Source organism: Dicentrarchus labrax, unplaced genomic scaffold, assembly GCF_905237075.1.
Source record: "Dicentrarchus labrax unplaced genomic scaffold, dlabrax2021, whole genome shotgun sequence".
Taxonomy (NCBI): domain Eukaryota; kingdom Metazoa; phylum Chordata; class Actinopteri; family Moronidae; genus Dicentrarchus; species Dicentrarchus labrax.
In genome coordinates, this window is record NW_026136702.1 from 16,028,868 (window position 1) to 16,045,868 (window position 17,001).

Here is a 17,001-nt window from a genome sequence, read left to right on the forward strand (position 1 = left end):
TGACACTGGCTGACCAGTTGGATTTTCTAAGACTGTACTGTCATTATAATAAAGTGCAAACTAGCCATACTCAGTTTTGGTTCCTGGGATGGATCAGATTATATTTTCCATACAAATGGCTAAAGTTGAAATAAGGTATTAAAACTTACTGTCGTGTTTGAAGTTCTGCTGAGATAAAAAAAAGTTTGGAGGGAAGTAGTAATTCATGCCTCTAGATATATTTCATCAATTTACTCATCTTTTAGGATCAGTTATAATCCATTAATAAGAACTAGTCTTGAGTTTCCAGATTGTGAAAACCTCCTTTAAGATGTTTATAGTTTCTACTTGAGAATAACTCTTTTAGAAATGTTGGTAATAATTCATATATTTTATACTTTATAATAATCCATAAAGTTGTCAGTTCCAAATGTAAATAAATAAATAAATAGAAATGTAAAAGGATACATTTTTGGGTCCACATATTTCCCACAAGGTAACGTCCAGTGGAGGGGCTTTTTTCTCCAATATTATATTATTATTATTGTTAAATTTCAACATTTCATTCATAATTTGTTAGGGTCAGTAATTGATAGTTTTGAGGGACATGATTACAGCAGTTATCTTTCAATACTCACATACCGAGGCTATGTTTCTTCATGAGCACTAGAGGGAGGCATTTGACTATAAATGACTGTGAATGTTAAACACTTGTTAATGAACTAACAGCCCGACTGAGACTTGTTCTCTCCTCAGGAATCTTTTATGGACGGTATAGTGAAGTCACAGACACAGAGAGGCTACAAATGGTTTTAAATACAGTATTAATCCACTGAAAGCCACACGAACCGATACACAGCTAAAGTCCAGTGGTGGAAAGTAACTAAATACATTCATTCAAGTACTGTACTTAAGTACAGCTTTTAGGTGCTTGTACTTTACTTTAATATTTTCATTTTCTGCCACTTTATACTTCTACTGCAGTACAACTCAGTGGCAATTATTATGCTTTTTACACCACTGCATTTATTTGATAACTTTAATTACTTGTAGATTTAGATCAATAATAAAATGTATATATAAATAAATTATTAATAAAAAATATATTTATAATATTTTTAGATAATACAATTCACAAGTTACCCAGCAGTATATAAAGTAGTTAAAATGAGCCCACCTTACTAAGTGCTGCATAAAAGGGACTTAACATGAATGCACCAATTCATTTAAATCCAGTAATATATATAGTATATATTATATACTATATATATTATATATCTATAATATGCAGATTGGCCCAATTCCTTTACCTTTGCTACTTAAATTATATTTTGTGCTAAAAATTCTAATTTTAGTGACAAGACCTTTACTTGTAGTGGAGTATTTTGGCAATATGCTATTGCTATTTTTACTTAAAAGATCTGAATACCACCGTTAAAATCTCTCTCTCCCTCCTCCCTGTTAGTGTTTGCTATTAATACTCTGCGACCACAGGTTGGCTTTAACCACAGTCTCACCTGCAGCTCATTTCCCTGCCTTTACCAAGCTTCCTCTCCCTATTTGACTACATCTGAATGCACCAACAACCCTTAAAAACCCACAAACTCTCTCACACACACAGAACTCACCCAGATGCCTCCAGCAACAGGAGTACAAAAACATCTTACCTGATTTTCTATCAACTGGACTGGCGATTGCGTGGTCTAGCAAACTCCACAGCTGTCCAGAGTGAGTGAGTGAATTGTCATCCTATTGAATAAACTGTATCACCTTGAAGCACACAGAAAAAACCCACACAGTGGCATCTGGCATGAAGCCTAGTCTTCCTCAGTATTGTGTGACTACGTTGATGAGAGGCTGGACGGCGTCACAGCACGCCGAAGGGCACCGCTGCCCCACAATTTGGGTCGGGGCTGCGCTTATGTTGTGACCAGCCACCACTCCCTCCTCTTTACCCCTCATCATCTATCACCTCCTTCCCCCCCACTCCTTCTTGTACAACTCATTCAATCCTCTCTACCCTACAAACTCAACCTCTGTACCTCACCACCAACCCCTTCATCCTTTCTATGCACTGCTCCCCTCCTCCCCTCCTTGAATTTGAATCCCACAGTGAGGCCTCTTTGTCCAATGGCTGCCACTGCATTGTGCTGCAAAGGGAAGCAGAGTAAATGGACAAGCAAATTAGTTTTCTCCTTCAGCCAACTGTGGTGTTAGCAGACACACACACACACACACACACACACACACACACACACACACACACACACACACACACACACACACACACAGACACTCACACACACACACACACACACACACACACACTCACATACACATACACAGTTCGATGCACAAACCTGTATGCACCACACTCAAACATATATGGAAAGATACATAACCCATTCAGGAGTCCATTTTCTTTAACTGAACATCTTTAATTTGTGTGTCCATGACCTCTGACCTGGAAACAAAGGCCTCTTTATAAAAGGGACATATAGCAGGGTGTGTGCATATCATCACATGCATCATGTCCACCATCACTCTCTGAGCTCTGCTGCTGCAGAAAATAATTTTTTTTATTGCTTTACTTTCACACTTCATATGAACATTTAGTAAAAATCTTGTTAATTTAAACCTGCATTATTTGGTTTTTGGAGCACTTTGGTTCATTAAGCTTTTAACACAACGTTGATATTATCACCATATACAGTGACAGGGCATTCATGGAGCAGCATCCACTGAAGTCATACTATATGTCTAATTCTTCTTCTTCTTCTTCTTCTTCTTCTTCTTCTTCTTCTTCCAGCTCTGTTTTTGTCTCCACAGACACCTGAGGGGAACTATCAGGCTCTTCTGCAGCTCCACTACGTTCACCAACTACATGTAATGTCGCTAACTTCGTCTGTCTGCCGTTTGGTGCGGGGCAGGTAGGAAACAATCAAGTTCATGTGAGCTTTTTACTGAAAACAGCTGCCTGCTGCAGCTGGAAATGTGATGAGAGCTGTGAGAGTGAACAAAAACAAGACAGTTGCCAAAACAATGAGCCTAAAGGCCCTAAAACAATCAGTAGAGCTGAGGAGAGCAGGTGATAATTCTCGTTTGTCAATAGGAGTGACACCTTTACAATTACACATAGACATTAGATCCATTGTATATATATAAAATACTGATTAGTGCAGCTGTAACCTTTTAGGAAAGCTCTAGGAATGTACGTACTGGCTGAGACAGACAGACATGGAAAATAACATATAACACAATCTGTGTGTATTCCCAAAAATGTTAGAGGTAAGTAGCAGAGATTTATTTATTTACTTATTTTATGCTGTCTGGGGTTAAGGTGGTAATGTTAATTTGAGGAGTTACTCTCAACTTACACTCAACTTCTCTCGGTCTCCCTCTTAAGGTGGTCTGACTTGTGTGCAAAGGTCAACAGCTAGTAGCATTTAGGTCACACATGTGCTTTTGATGGGCCACATTTTCCTAAATTTTCACATTTAAAAGGGACATTCCACCCCAAAGCGAGTTTAAAATAGGTATGTTTAGCCTCTGAAATATCATCTTTTTACTGGAGCTTGGAACGTTTTGCGCCTTTGCTCGAGGCCGTAACTCCTGCAGCCAAGCCACGAAAAAACTCAGAAAGAGAAAATTTAAGGTCAGGTCAATGTCAAGCTTTTTCTCTCTGAAACTGGACAGTTTTTATTTCTTTAATGAGTATTTAAAAGTATTTTTAGAGGCTGGTTCAAACCTACGTTGAGTGATTTAAGGGTGTTTGACAGCTCTGCACTACTTCTACAGTGCTCTTGAGCAACCCAGAAAACCTCAACCTGATCTGCTCTGCTGCTGACCCATGACTCCAACCTCTCAGTGGAATGCGTGGCTGTAAAAAGCCAATAAAGTTGATTTTACTCACTGTCTCTCTTGACCCTCCTTCACCTGCTTCAATTCTTCTCTCCTCCATGTTCCAGCCCCTCCCTCACCCCCCTTCCTCCCTTCTCCTCACCCCCTGAACTGTGGCCGCTCTGTAAAAGAGCCCGAATGCAGCAGATGTGTGACGGCCGACACCATTAACAGCTGTCAGCTCTTATATCAGCTCCTGTTTAGTCTCTAACCCCACACGCCAACCTGCAGTATATGTGCTCCAAACAACGATCAGCAACACTTGTGGCACAAACTTTAAGAGTGAAATCCAACCTGCCAGAAAGGCGTTTTTTTTTGGTTTTTTTTTATGCATAGGAAAAATCAGAAATTCACCTTGATTTAGGAAGCAGGTTAAATTTGATTAAAAGCAATGAATAATTAAACAGTCAACATCCGTGCGGCTAACAAATATTCAGCCTTACAAACCATTTTCTTTGCCCTTTCACCAGTCCAGGTCAAGTAATAATAATTATTTAATGCAATTGACGAATAAATTATGATGTATTATTATAGGTTAAATTAAATTATCTTGTTGAAATATAAAACTACTCAGCTTTATATATAGTAAAATACTTTACTACACCAGCTGGAACATTAACAAGTAATGTACATATTATTGCATCAATAATTATAATTCAGTGATATAATATACATTGTTCTGAAATGGGCCGTCCTGCTTAATGAGTACTTTTACTTTTTGTACTTTGATGCTAATACTGTTGTTGCTAATACCAGTGTGTAGAATTTAGTGGCATTTAACAGTCGAGTTACAGATTGCAACTAACTGAACACCACTCGCATCTGTATTTGGTGATCTGGGAATGAGAATGAGCTGTAAAGTCTCCACGGAAGGCGACCCACGGCATCTGTAGATAAAAACTAATTTTATGGTAATAAAAACATCACGATTCTTATATTGAGGTGATTATACACTGATGAAAACAAACCTATGAATATAATATTCAATTTCTGCCAACAGATCCTCCTTAATGTTACACACTGGACCTTTAACAAAAATTTTGAATGCAGAACTTTTAAATGTACCCTGTGGTATAGCTAGTACTTCTTCCACTGCTGGACTTTGGGATCTACAGTTATCAACAGCATTTCTACTTGCATGACAAAGCACAAATGTGCTTTATTTGATATAACTTCTGAACGCCTGTTCCCCCACCTTTTGAAGCTGGAACGGGGGGGCTGCATCAGCCATTTTTGTAACTTTATTAAACCAACAATCCAACATTCATACCCACTTCCTGTAGTGAATGGCCAGGTGTGTGGAAGTGAAAAAGAAGGCGGAATTTAAGCTTATCTCTGAAGCTCTCTTCTTTATTCTTCACACAACTATTTCTATCACTTCTCATGGATAAACCATGCGTATCGGGCAGGCTTTTCACCCCATCTTTGAGTGTGGTCTTTAGATGTGTCGGGCTGACACTAGCTGTCCGGGTGAGTTTCTTTCAAGCATATCCCGACCTAAACTCTTCTCCATCTAACCTCATTGTTTCTTTCTGGCATCCATCCCCTGCTCAGCATCTGGCTTCTGTCCAAGGCCTTGGTGCCCATCTCTGGCAGCTCTATCCCTAGCCTGTTGCCCCTACTGCTTCCCTTCCCTCAGCTGAAAACCCATTTATTTCTGGCCTTCACCGTGGCCCAAGCCTCAGCTTCAACCCTGATCCCAGTCCCTGCAGCCTGTAAGCTTCGGCCCCCAGCCCCAACCTCAACTCCAACCTCGGGTCCCAGCCTCTGGCCCTGAGCTTTTACCTTCTCCCCAACCCAGCTGCTGTCGCCTTCCCAGCCGTCCAGCCCAGCATGAGAAGCCTAGCAGCTGTTGATCAATGGGCAGCCGGGGCCAACGCCTGCCTGTCCCCTCCCCTGACCTCCTACCCTTACACACACACACACACACATACACACACACACACACACACACACACACACACACACACACACACACACACACACACACACACACACACACACACACACAGATGCACGAACACACTCCCCAGGGAGGCAACAGATGGGGGTCAGCCAGAGGAAAGGGGTGTGGTGGGCTACAAAGGCCTTGGTTAGGTGTGTGTTTGTGTGTGTCCCGATCTGTATCTGTGTGTCTTTTATATATTTGTTTGTCAAATAACTTATTCCACAATGAGAATGAGATAGATAAATTCAGGCATGTTTTTTTGCATGTGTGTGATCTTTGAGGGGCTGTGGCTGGACATTTGCTAGCCGCGTGTCTCCAGTATGGACAGGTGTTGGCGTCAGCAGTGTCCAGACTCATTTCGGCAGCTGCTGTCACCCCTCTTCTCCCCCAGTTCTCCTCTCATCTCTCCCTCCCGCCCCCCTGACAGATGTAGCCACACCACCACCACCTCTCAGCTTTTTATGGGCCCAGCCTGTTTTGACTTTAAATATTTGCCCAGGAGGCGCTTGTTCTGTTCTGGCGAGGGGGGGGGGGGGGTTGAAGACGAGTGGGGTTGGCTTGCAACCTGACACGCATACACACACAAATATTTTCAATATGTACACCTATGAGCACCTCTTGTCATGGGCACACACAGCTGGATTTGGGCATAGGGTGAGGGCTGGTTTGTCCTTTTTTGTTCTCAATAGGCCCTAAAGGCTAACAAGGATAAAGAAAACAGTTCACTGACTGTGCTGTGTCGTGATGGTGAAGATCAGCTGGCAGCTGGGAAAAACACCAGGAGCTGACAGCTGAGAGCAAATGGATCTTCAGAGAATTGTGATTTTCTTTTGGCACCTCAAAGAACCGTCACCTGTAGTGAACATCTTATTCTTATAAGTTCTCCTTAGTGAAGTCCATTAGTTTCAATGTGCGTGTTGATTAAGTAATTAAACTGAGATATTTAAGCTGTGAATAATGTTTGAGTCACGTAATATAAGTAAATAGAAACTTAAAAAAAAATACTAATCAGTATTTCCTTAACCTAACAACTGGATCAAATGACTATGTCTACTGTTAAAGGAGTCGCTCATAATGATGAAACCATAGAGAATTGTCACCTGACTCTGCAGTTGTCCCCATCTTTAAGGAGTGTTTTAACACTTTTTACTCCCTTTCATTGTATTGGTTTTATGGCCTGAAACCAAACGGCCCGTTTCCAGAGGCAGTGAACAAGCTCTGATAAACACACTAAACGCAACCCAGCCAACAACAAACAGACAAAGTTAGAGACTAGCTGGTGAACTTGGTGAAGCGTTTAGCAGTTAAAGAGCCAGATTATAGACTAAAACATATTACTTCATCTGACTTACATTCATTAAGTGGCCTGAGACATGTCTGAATTAATGCCAGTGTTGCTTCTTTTAATCCCCCATGTGCCTCCACGGGCCCTGAGGTCCTCAAATGCAGCTCTCCCGGTGGTTCCCAGAACAAGATTAAAAAACAAAGGTGCATTTGCCATCAGAGCCCCCAAACTGTGGAACAGCCTTCCAGAGGAGATCAGGATGGCAAATTCTATCACTTCCTTTACGTCTCTTCTTAAAACTCACTTTTATAGCTTTGCCTTCCTGTGACCCTTTACTCTCTGTGGTTTTATTGATGTTGTTTTTTATTGTTTTATCTTTTTATTTATTGCTATGTTTTAAAATGTTTATAGTTGTATTCTCTATATTGTTGCTGACACTACTATGGTTCCTAGTTTTCTGTTGTTTGTGTTGTTTTTATTCTCTTCCTCTAGATGAATTAACAGACAGATTGTTAGCTAACATGTTCACCATATCAACTTCATATGTGTTTGGCACCAGTTAGTACTTTTATTTATTTTTGACTGTCAAAGGAAGTCGGAAATCTACTTCCTTGTTTGACAAAATGATGTAACTGTGACAAAAGGTTCACACAGCTTTTTATGAGTTGGCTCAGTTGTAAATGAGTCAACTTTGGATGCGTGAACGTTCCTAATTCTGTATGTATATGTGTGTATTACTGTATATATATGTAGGATTGGAACTTCCTGATTCTCTGTCGTACTGTATAAAGAGTGCAACGATACAGTATAACAGAAAACACATGAAAATCAAAGGGAATTTATGATTCCCTCTGAAGTTCGCTGCAAGTATTTCCAAAGAAATCCTCCTGGCTTTAAAGCAACTGCACCACAGAGGTGGAGCAAATAGCTTAACAAAAGAAGAATCAATGAATTGCTACACCTGTACAATTTTCATATTTTGCACAAGAACAGCAGCCAAAATACCAATAGGTTTAAACTATGCATCAACAAACGCTAATCTCAAGGTGACACATGGCTGTGAAGAGGCTGTTTTTACAAAACTCTCCAAGGAGCGACTGAAGCTTCTGCTTGTGATCCATCAGAGAGAGAGGGGAAGAAATGCAAAGAGAGAGAAAGAAGTTAGAGAGGAATGTGGATATAAAAGAATGATATACAGTTGGGGTTTAGAGTTGAAAGATAATTAGAACAGCAGTGAAGGATTCTGCTGCTGATCCCAGAAAAAACACCTCCGCCAGCTGGGTTCAAAGTCCAGGAGGGAGAAAAGACAAGTAGGAGAGAAGACAGAGAGAGGGCCACAGGAAGGAAGAGATTTGGGGATCTAGCAGAAGAGTGGTGGAGCGCACCTTGTTGTGCCATCTGGGCTGACTCCCCCACCACAAACACACACACACACACACACAGACACACAGACACACACACACACACACACACACACACACACACACACACACACACACACACACACACACACAGACACACACACACACACACACCACACACACATCTCTCCTTCCCGTTCTCCTCCTCCTCCCAGCCCATTAGGACAGAGGATTAAGGTGGTGGCAATTACAAGATGCAGCCGACAGGAGCGTACCTGGCAATACATTTAACTGTCCAGGGGAGGGAAGCAGGAGGGTGGGGGGGTAAGAGGGAGGGAGGAAAGGTGGGGATAGAGAGGTAGATTGAGAGGGAGGCAGCAAAGGAGGAGTAACAAATGAGATGGGTGGGAAAGGGAGGTAATTAGGAAAAAAAAAGACAACACACGCACATCAGGATTGTTGTGATAACAGCAAAAAGAAACTTTCTTCATCGCCAGCTCGGCCGACTCATCTTCAAAAATGGCCGAGTGAGCAAGTGAGTGCCAAACAGATGCTGGCACAATTGCTGCTATGCTGCCCCCCACCCCCCTCCACCCCAGCACCACCAACTCTACTACCCCTCATCCCCTCCACCCACCCAGCCAGCCAGGGGGGGCTCCGGCTATGGATGGCGCCCATATGGCCGCAGCTGATGGGGGTGATTGTCGGTATTGTTCACTTTGTCAGCGATCCTGGGGATGCGGGAGAGAGCTAATGATAATGCAGAGTGCAGATGTGCTCCGGAGCAGCCCAGTCGTTAAGCAACAACAGCTTGTGTTTTGTGTGTGTATGTGTGCCTGTGTGTGTGTGTGTGTGTGTGTGTGTGTGTGAGAGAGAGAGAGAGAGAGAGAGAGAGAGAGAGTGAGCGTGCATGTGTGGTTTCCTAGGTTTGTGTGTGTGTATCTGGCTGTGTGTGTGTGTGAGAAAGAGTTACAACCACAGCTGCTTGCCAGCCTGTCTGCCTTCTTGAGAAGACCTTCTGGAAGACCTACAATATACAAACACACATACTAACAACCATACATGTCACATGCACACACACACACACACACACACACACACACACACACACACACACAGCTGGTTTTTAATGTTGATCTGCACATTTATTCATCCAAACTGCTTCCTGTGCATGAGGTACAGAAGCTCAAACTTTTACGTCATTTTCAGGTTTATATGAATGAAAACTTTCTGAAGTGCAGCAACAGTTCTTTCATTTTTAGATTTACACTAAAAGTTTTTCTTTTTCAAACATCATGCTGGTCCAAACAAAACAAGAAAGTCACGCATTCTGAAGATGCATTGATCTGATATACTCAATCGGTATTGGTGCAGGTACTGGCCCAATTATACTGATCTGGTGACAGCCATGGCATGACCACACACACACCGCAGTAAATACAGTTTCTTTTTTCAGGGTCATAAAAAATTAGAAACATGTTTACTGTAAGTAGGTTTTCACATACAAGGAAGTCACATTGGTGTCGTGGTAAACGGTCAACAATATCCCAAATCACAAATTTGCCTCAAGGGGCTTTACAATCTGTAGGTCTGTACAGCATATGACACCCTCTATTCTTAGACCCTAAAAAAACCCTAAGGATAAGCAGCAGAGATTCCTTTAAGTTCCACACAGCGATGATTACAGATTATAAGTTTGGAGAAAAGGGAGCATCGTAACAGTATTCCGTATTAACCAGCTGAGGAATCAGACTTGGTATCGGGCGAAAAGAAGATTTGAGCATTGCATCCCAACTGGAAAACTGCTAGTCTTGTTTGGATGTTGTCTTTGTTCTTCAGTTTCTTCCTACAGCCCAAAGTCATCTAACCTGTGATAAACCGGCGAACTGTCCAGGCTGGACCCACCTCTCACTTGATGTGTGATGAGAAATGCACCTGCAAAGTGTACATAAGTTAAGCAAGTAAGTGGGGTGAAAGCTATCTACGTATCTGTAATACACCAGCTTTCATGTCCTGATTCAGTATAATTGCTTTGATGTAAGTGGAAAGAAAATGGGTCATCAAGATGATTTGTTGGGTTACCTCTGAGACTTTCCGTTCAACGGAAAAGCCCACATACAAACCTTTATGACAGTTAGCAGCACTACAATGATCCCATAGTCGATTGGAATCTCCGTTGATACTGACTTTATTGAAGTTACTTCTACTGGTGAGTCGTATATTGTAGTTGTGAGAACATAATTAACCCTCTAGATAACTGATGTGTGGTTACATAAAACTACAAATTCGTTCCACACAGTGAGATTTTAGGTATCAGCGTTGATATCAGGAGAGAAAAAGATATCCCCTCGAGACAATGAAAAACATTCTATTCTCACAAGCTGACCCTGACCTCTGACCTTCCTGTGTGAGAATTTCCCCACTGATTCACAAGTATCACATTTAATCATGTTTACTGACTGTGTTACTGATCAGTATGTATGTAGACCTCTGTTGTGTGTGACACAGTTGAGACTGTGAGCTCTCTGGTGTAAATGCACCACTAAAGCTCAGATACTTCCACTCATTTGAAGTAGACTTCACTGATTCCCAACGTTTTTTCCTAATGAACCCTCTACTTACCCCTTTTCATACGATGCATATGTCAAGTTGAGTTGTGGGCAGTTTCACCGAATATACATTTTCCCCTCTCAGATCGCTTCATTTATTCATTTATTTAGATACAAGACTAAAGGGGATTTAGGCTTGCAGCAGTGTCCTATGTGCAAGAGTGTGCACGCCACAAAATACATTATCACATATTTTGTTTGCGTCACGTGAAGGCTCCGCAAGTTCTTGCTGCGCTTGATTGTTCACCTCAGGATTTTCGGAACGAGGGGCGAGTTGAACGTGCCAAGCTCTTCATTTCAACATGGACACCAACTGGGTGAGCAGGTTCACCTCTACAGACACCTCTACAACCCTTCCTTGAGAGACCACAGGGACAGCCAAATGACAAAATGATGAAAGTTGAACGGAGCAATTTCGATTTGGAGGTAAGTAACAGTAATTACAGTACACAAATGCAATGTTTCGTATTAGGCGTTACCTGGCAACATGTGTAGCCATGTTTGACAATTTTCCGGTAACACTCATTGACTTCTTGCTTATTCACAGAATATTCTGGCGTTTCAGAGAATACTGCAACAAATAATGTAATGAACATAAACGCCTCTGTGTTCATAGCCCGCGCACGATACTTGAGGCTTGCTCAAGTAAACAAAGCTTCTACAGCAATGCTAGGGGCTCTGTGATGCTGTAGGCACAGCGGTGCTTTGAGTAAGTAACGTCAGCATGCTAACATGCAATGGCAATGCTTATATGCTGATGTTTAGCTGGTATAATGTTTACCATGTTTAGATTTGCTAATTATCACTAAAAACCCATTTACTGTTAAAGTGTTCAGCCATTAACCAAAGTACTGGCAAATTTAAATTTTGATCAGATGATGGCACGAGATAAATGTTACAGTTCATTCCTGGGCGAAGTGTATTTCACTGGATAATTGAAACTTTGACCTGCTGGTGGCGCTAGAGGAACTGTCAGGGTATCACCAGCGAGAGTAGGATTCATCATCTGGATGCTACATCCATCCAATAGTTTTTTTTTTTTATCCATGAGCCATCCGAGAGCCACACCAGCAGCAAAGAAAAGAGAAACGCAAAGCTATGTCTTTTATTCTTTCCTATCCACTGTTACCTGTTTGAGGGGTCCTGACCCCCTAATTGGGAACCACTGTCCTACATAAAAGGAGCAGACCAGAGAATAAACAGGGTATTCACTGAGGCTGGTTTATTCAGTTCTGTTTTTTTCTGAATTTGTTTGCACCGACTCAAAATAAGAAAAAATGCAAGAAGAAAGAAAGCATCTCCTTTGACAACTCTTTTCGCTCTTTTAGTCTCCTCTCCTCCTTCTCTACTTCTTCCTCACCACCATACAGATGGTCCCACGCTGCCTTCAATAATCCAATGCACAGCCATGCCAGTACACCCCAGGCTACACCCCTGATGCTACACTACTCACACACACATACACAGAGGCAGTGCCAGTTCCCTAGGCAGGACCCCTGTCTCTCTAGCCCAGATTGGATCAGTTTGGTTCAGCATGGAGCAGTATCACTGGGCCTTAGGGCTCTACATGGGCCTGCAGGGTCCCACGTTGGCCTCAAGTCGCTGTGGCTACAATGGGGGGAAAAAAGCTCTTGGGCTTGATTGTGTTATCTTTTGATGATGACTATTGTTATTATTGCACAAGCTGGAGTGGCCACATGTTTTCTTTTTCATCTCTTTGAGCCTGGTTGTTTAGAGCTGCATAAGAGCTGACACACACAATAAATACAGAAAGAAAAGCAGTGAAAGGGAGCTGAGTGAACGCTGAAAAGGAACTTCTTAGGAGAGAAAACAGACGGGGAAAAGAGACGGGGAGTTTGGCGTTTACAGGAAGGAGTGGAAAAAAGGAGAAGGAACAGAGTGAGTGTGAGGGAGGGTGGATGGAGGGTGACTGAGGCAGAGAGAGATGGAGGGATGGAGGCAGATAGAGAAACAGGAGGGATGGAAAAGAAGGATGGGTACGCAGAGGGAGGGATGGATGCTGCGGATGGGGGAGGGATGGAAGAAGGGATGGAAGGAGGAATGTGACAGATGGGTCGTGCCTGGCCAGAGCTGGGAGGGAGCGGAGAGGTTGGCATCACAGGGTGAGATAACACACACAACACACACACACACACACACACACACACACACACACACACACACACACACACACACAATAACTGCACGCATAGATGCATGTGTGCCAGTTAACTCCTCTCATGCACATTCTCTGCTGTCAGGAGTGTTTTCAATGTCTTTCCCTGTGTCAAGAAAACGTCGACCATATGATAAATAGACAAATAGATGGCGCGGTGGACATGTTTCGACATATTGTTTGCATAAATTTATTTTCTGTTCTTGCAATCAATTTCTGCGTTGGCAGGCTGCGATAATAGTTCAATATGCTGAATCTAATTCATGCTCTCACATAAGAATTTCCCAAAGTTGTGATGGGAATTGAGATCATGTTTGCAAAATTGCAAGTCAGTTGGATCAGCATGACCTGAGGTATGAGAGTCTTCGTACTGTTGCTGAAAGCACACATGCGCAGCACTTTGAAGTAAATCTGAAACAGTCGTGCTGTTTTGCACGTTAGTATTGGGGAAATCTTGAATTAAAACTGGTTTGACTTGTTAAAACATGTGAAGCAAGCTTTATTGATCTTTATCTGAGGAGCGAAAAAAGTAAACTTGTCTCAGTCATCTGCAATCGTGTGCCTCCTTTGTGCAAAGTCATACATCACTGTGTTATAATATGCAGTGTTACTGACATATCTGTACTTTATTGTAGCACATTGCATTGTAAAGTCCACAGATCTTTTTGCTCTAACACAAATTTATAGTACAGCTTTGAGCCTAATAAAGACAACATGGAATGGTACCATATCGTACTGTATCTTACCATCCCATACTGCACTGCATCCTATATTGTATTATAACACCATGATGTCCACTCACCTTCACATTTTTCAGATTTTATTTGACCATTTCTCTCATTTAGGTTAGAGGTTCAGGTTATAGTCAACATGCATTCAATAATCAAACTGCCAACACAGTTTGATTTTGCATTAAGTTTATTAGCATTTTTAACATGCAGTGAGCTAGCATTAACCAAATGCTATTATTAAATTTAGCCAGGCAGTATATATACTGTACGCTCCAGTCTGTTAGTTCTAGTTTAATTTGCTGTATTTTGTGCTCAGTTTGGTAAATAAAACCCACATTTTTTTAAAAAAAACCCTGCATCCTTTTGTCTACCTGCTCAGTTCCTCAGACATTAATTATCATATGACATTGTAACAACTTGTACTGTATCACGCCGTGCTGTATTGTATTATATTACATTGCATGCCATTATAACAGAATGTATCATTGTTCAATTCTCAATTCAGTGGATGTGTTTTTAGCCAGTGTCATCCTTCAGTGTTATGGTTAACACCTTGTTTGTGTTACATGCTATTTACAGTTTGTTTTTCATTTCAAAACAGATTTTAGATTGTTTTGTTATTAATTTAATGGGTGTGTTGTTTATGACAGATTAAAATCAAGTTATTCAGTGTTTTCATACTGTAAAGTTACAAGCTGCTGAGAAACTTCTCTAAATGGGTCAGGAAGAACTCTTTTTATTCCAAAGTTTTATCAAGTTAAAGGTTATTATAATCTGACAAATGGATGTAAGACACATACTGCTCCTGATTTCTGCTGATTTGAAAACGCATTGCATCTCGACAGAGCTGTGACACATCAAATCCGACTGAATTTTGGAATTTGTTGCACTCCCAATGAAAAGATACAGCTAACAGGGGTAGGAGCTATTACCCAGAATGCTGTGTGTGTCCCTTTCATCATGTCTCCACTGTGTTTCAGCAGGAGGAAAGACATGACAGGGAGAATGAACTTGACTCTTCCACAAACACCACAGCTGGCTGACTGCTGCTCGCTTGTCATGTGTGTACTTGTACTCTCTCTCTCTGTGTGTGTGTGTGTGTGTGTGTGTGTGTGTGTGTGTGTGTGTGCGCTTATACATGTGTACAACTCAGCAGGCAGGTGCAGCAGATGTCCGGCACACACATCTCTCTCTCTCACACACACACACACACACACACACACACACACACACACACACACACACACACACACACACTCATACAGTAACGCTGTTAACATCTACACAGCAGCAGCCCGGCAGGTTGAGTTAGTGACACTAAAGGACCTCTCCCTGCGTGACCCCGTCAGGTCACCATGGTGATGATAAAGTGCTGAGTCGTGCACATGTGTCCCAGTGCCAGCAGTTTCCAACAACACCCCGAACACGCCCTGGTAATGCCCCTTATCTGGCACACACACACACACACACACACACACACACACACACACACACACACACACACACACACAGCTGGGAGAGGATGGCAGAAGTATGGAGGGATGGACAGAGGAGGTTTCATTTTCTTTCTGCTTCATTGTTGCTTTACCTTGAATCCAATTCATTCGACTGTTTATCCCAAACGCCTCTTCTTCAAATGAATCCTTGTGATTGAAAGATGTATGTCTCTCCATCTCTCTCTCTGTGTGTCTCTGTCTCTCTGTATTTCCTTTTCTCTACATCTCTCTTATGTTGAGAGTTCATGGCTGCTCTCCTTCCATACAAGAATCACACAAAGGACAAGTACTGTTTAATCCCATCGTAGCCCAGCCCTAAAGACAGACCAGCTGGAGGCCTTTGTGTTTGTGTATGAGTGTGTGTGGGTGTGTGTGTCTGTGTGTGTGTGTGTGCACGCGCTACATGACAGGTTATATAAACCGGTGTGCTTCATGCATGTGTGCAACCACAGTGTGTGTGCTCTTGTGTGTGGTTTACAGAACAACGCTCTTTTTCTTATGAGTGTATGTTGATATATATACACACATACATATACATATATATATGTATATGTATGTATGTGGGTGTGTGTTTGAGAGAGAGAGAGAAGGGGGGTTGCAGCATGGGGGGGTATGGGTGGTTATGGGGCCCCCCTCTCACAGGGACACACAGATATTCAAGTTTGAGTTGCGTCGCCTTTTGTTTTCAGGAAGGGGGAGGAGGGTGCAGTGGGCGGCTGGATGGCTGGATGGACGGATTGGTTTGCTGGGACACTGTGCCCCCAGATTTTCCCCAAAAATATCCCCCCTTTTGCCTCCCTCCTCCACCCCCCCTACAGCCCTCCCTCCCTCCCTCCCTAGCCAGTGTAGTGCCACTGTATTGTCTGCTTGCAGGCGGGCCGCTTGTTGCTTGCCTTCTGTCCTGCTGTGCTGAGTGCCTGACAAAGGGGCTCTTTTAAATAAGCAGACAATCCTCGATCACTTGCACACACACACACACACACTCACTCTCCGTCAATTCTTCCATGGCTAGACCTGGCCTGGGAGTGTTTCCTTTTTCACGGAGAATCAACAAGTCTCAGACATGAAAAGGATACAGAAGGCTTTTCTCCCCGTTGCTACGGTATAAGCTTTGAATGAATGCTGCTAGCGTTGCTTTGTGGACTGGCCGTCTTGTCAAGGCTAAAAGCTTGAATCCTGTTTGTTGTGTTGTTATGATGGAGCTTTGTTCTTACTGTATATATAACCAGATCCATTTGAAAGAAAAAATATCCATACTGACATATAACATACTGGTGTTCTTGGGTGCAACATAAAAGCAGCGATCTCTGACTATACTTGCACACACCATACACAACGTTACAACGAGCTAGATATTTAAACATGTGCGTTTGGTACTCTTTAAAAACTTAACTTTCAGATGGAAACAGCTGTCTTGATTGATGTCCTGATTTTGGAAGTTGCTACAAAGTTATGAAGGCTGTTTTTTCTCAGCCAAACCTGCAGATGTCAGTTTAGAGAGAGACAAGCTGGAAAC